The sequence below is a fragment of the Larus michahellis genome, unplaced genomic scaffold (genome assembly GCF_964199755.1).
Source record: "Larus michahellis unplaced genomic scaffold, bLarMic1.1 SCAFFOLD_26, whole genome shotgun sequence".
Classification (NCBI taxonomy): Eukaryota; Metazoa; Chordata; class Aves; order Charadriiformes; family Laridae; genus Larus; species Larus michahellis.
In genome coordinates, this window is record NW_027436225.1 from 5024001 (window position 1) to 5027610 (window position 3610).

General features: G+C 68.3%; 1 long non-coding RNA gene across 1 annotated transcript; it reads right to left on the reverse strand.

Moving 5' to 3' along the window:
- Nucleotides 1-1334: 1334 nt before the first annotated feature.
- On the reverse strand, nucleotides 1335-2186 carry LOC141737107 (uncharacterized). The gene is made up of 3 exons (XR_012585142.1): nucleotides 2076-2186; nucleotides 1612-1668; nucleotides 1335-1418 (listed from the first exon to the last, which is right to left on the reverse strand). It is a non-coding gene; the product is annotated as an uncharacterized LOC141737107 (long non-coding RNA).
- Between the last annotated feature and the right edge of the window lie 1424 nt (nucleotides 2187-3610).

A 3610-nucleotide genomic window follows, 5' to 3' on the forward strand; every position in this document is an offset into this window, starting at 1 on the left:
GTCAGCTTGGCCGGCTGGGGGGGGCGGGGGGGGGTCAAGACCACGCCCCTTTAGGCCACGCCCCCTTTAAGCCACACCCCAACCCCCCCATAGGGGGCCCCTCCCCTTTAAGCCCCGCTCCCTCCCCTTAGGCTACGCCCCCTCCCCCTCAAACCACACCCACACCCCCCTTATATGGGGGACGCCCTGAGGCCACGCCCCCTCCCCCCTTAGCTACGCCCCCCCCAACCAACCCCTTCTATGGCTTTGGTGCCCCCTTACGCCACGCCCCCTCCCTTCCAAGCCCTGCCACTACAGCTCCCCATAGAAGGCCGGTGCCAGGCCACGCCCCCCCTTAGGCCATGCCCCCTCAGTCTCCCAGACCACGCCCCCTCCCCCTTAAGCCACGCCCCCCCGTTGGCACTGGTGACCTTTGACCCCTCACCTGGCTGAGCTGGGGCTGCCCCCCTCTGTCCGCCATCTGTGGGGTGTCAAAGGTCACGGTGTAGGGGGTCAAAGGTCACCTTGAGGAAGGAGGTCTGGGTGGGGTCCAGCTTGGCGTTGCACTCCACCTGGGGGGGGGGGGGACGGGCCGTGGCGGGGGTCACGTGACTCCACGAGGGTCACGGGATGGGCCATGTGACCCCGGCACGTGACCTCACGGGGGGGCGGGGTCAGGTGACGTCACTCACCACGGCCTCCTCGTGGGGGGAGCCGTCGCCCACCACCAGCAACATGGGGCAGCTTTGGGGGGGGGGTGGAGGGGAGAGGGGGTCAAAGGTCACTGTGGGGGGTCGGAGGCCATCCCGGAGGCACGGGGTCAAAGGTCAGAGGGGCGAGGGGGGGTCGCTCACCGCAGGCTGCCGGCCCCGCTGCGCGCCAGGCCCAGGTCACCGCGGCTGCGCGGCCCCGGCAGGAGCAGGAGCAGGAGCAGGGAGCCGCCACCACCACGGTGAGTGCCCCCAGTACACACCGGTGCCCCCCCGGTGCCCTCCCAGTATAGCCCAGTGCCCTCCCAGTGCCTCCCAGTACAGCCCAGTCCCTCCTAGTGCCCCCCAGTACAGCCCAGTCCCTCCCAGTGCCCCACAGCCCCCTCCCAGTGCCTCCCAGTATAGCCCAGTGCCCCACAGCCCCCTCCCAGTGCCTCCCAGTATATCCCAGTGCCCTCCCAGTGCCCCACAGCCCCCCCCAGTGCCTCCCAGTATAACCCAGTGCCCTCCCAGTGCCCCACAGCCCCCTCCCAGTGCCCCCCAGTATATCCCAGTGCCCTCCCAGTGCCCCACAGCCCCCCCCCAGTGCCTCCCAGTATAACCCAGTGCCTCCCAGTGCCCCACAGCCCCCCACCTGTTGTACACGCCCCACAGCAGGGGGGCGTTGGGGGTCGCCCCCAGCCGGGCCCGGCTGCTCTGCACGGCCGGGGGGGCGGCCGACAGCTCCTCCTGTGGGGCAGACCCACAAGTGAGCCGCAACTGACCCCCCGCCGCTCCCCCGGACCCACAACCGACCCGTAACCCACCCCGAGACCCATAACTGACCCACCCCAGGGCCACGGCTGACTCACCACCGACCCACAAGTGACCCCCCAGGACCCATAACTGATGCCCCCGGCCCCACAAGTGCCCCCGGCCCCACCTGGGTGAAGAGATGGGCCAGGATCATGTCGGTGGTGGAGGACGTCAGGCCCGAGAGCTGTGGGGCAGCAAGTGGGGCGCCATGGGACCCACAGCGACCCATAAGGAGCCACGGGACCCATGGAACCTACAGGGACCCATGGGACCCACAGTGACCCATAGCGACCCACAGTGACCCACAGAGACCCATGGGACCCACAGAGACCCGTGGGACCCACAGGGACCCGGCGGGACCCATAGGTGCCCCATAGTCCCATGGACACCCGTAAGTGACCCACAGAACATCTAGAGGTGCCCCATAGCGCCGTGGAGACCCATAAGTGACCCGCGGCTGCTCCGTAGCCCCATGGAGACCCATAGGTGCCCCATGGAGACCCATAGAAGACCTAAAGGTGCCCCATATGCCCACGGAGACCCACTAGAGCGCCCCACAGCCGCCCCATGGCCGCCCCACGGCCGCCCCACCTTGTGCGCGGCCCAGTCCATCCAGCCCTTGGCCTGGGGGTCGATGTTGACCAGCACCAGCCCCTCCACCACCTCGGGGTGCAGCAGCTGTGGGGCAGGGCCGGGGGTCACCTCCTGCCCCACGGCGGCCCTCTCTGCCACATAGACACCTCCCCGGACCCATAGATTCCCCGCCGGCCCCACAGTGACCCCCAAGAACCCAACGCAGGAGCTCCTCAAACCTCCTCCGGACCCACAGCGATCCCACCCAAGGGCCCTCCTGCCCCACAGTGACCCCCCTGCCCCATAGCGACCTCCCCAGCCCCATAGATTCCCCCCCAGAGCCCTCCAGACCCACGGCGACCCCCCCAGACCCCCAAATTCCCCCCCCGGAGACCCTTCAGGACCCCTCCAGAACCCCCCCAGATCCCTCCAGCCCCACAGCGACCCCCAAGTTCTCCCCCAAGGAACCCCCCCAAACCCCCTCCAGACCCACAATGACACTCACCCCCCCCCGACCCACATGTGTCCCCCCAGATGCCCCGCAACCCCCCCGCCAGACCCACAGATCCCCCCCAGGTGACCCATAGCCCCCCTGAGACCCACAGAACCCCACAGAACCCCCCCCAGATGCCCCATACACCCCCCCCAGAGACCCTCAGGACCCCCCCTCCAAGGACCCACAGATCTCCCCCCCCCAAGATGCCCCATAACCACCCCCGAGCCCCTCCATGTGCCCCCCCCCCCCCCCCCCCAGCCCCACTCACCCCAAATTTCGCCAGGACGAAGGCGCCGGCCCCCACCCCCATCCCGATGATGCTGATGATGCTGGGGGCGGGGGGTGGAGTGTCACGAGGTCAAGGTCATCCTGACCCCCCCCCCCCCCCCGCTATGGGGCAGCCCCCCAACTCACTTGAGGTACAGGAGGATGCAGGGGATCATCTCGGCCAGTTGCTCCAGCGAGGGGTACTGGTACCTGGGGGGCAGGGGGGGGTCAACGGGTCAACGGGGGGGTGACAGGGGGTCAACGGGGTCAACTCGGGGGTTGGTGGGGTCAATGGGGACAGCTTGGGGGTCAATGGGGACAGCTTGGGGGTCAATGGGATCATGGGAGGTCAACTGTGGGTCAACGGGGCCAACTTGGGGGTCAATGGGATCATGGGAGGTCAACTGTGGGTCAACGGGGCCAACTTGGGGGTCAATGGGATCATGGGAGGTCAACTGTGGGTCAGCAGGGCCAACTTGGGGGTCAGCGGGGCCAACTTGGGGGTCACTGGGGTCAACCGGGAGGTCGGTGGGGCCAACTTGGGGGTCAATGAAGCCAACTGGGGGGCCAATAGGGTCAACTCGGGGGTCGGTGGGGTCAATGGGATCATGGGAGGTCAACTGTGGGTCAACGGGGCCAACTTGGGGGTCAGCGGGGCCAACTTGGGGGTCAATGAAGCCAACTGGGGGGCCAACAGGGTCAACTCGGGGGTCGGTGGGGTCAATGGGATCATGGGAGGTCAACTGTGGGTCAACGGGGCCAACTTGGGGGTCAGCGGGGCCAACTTGGG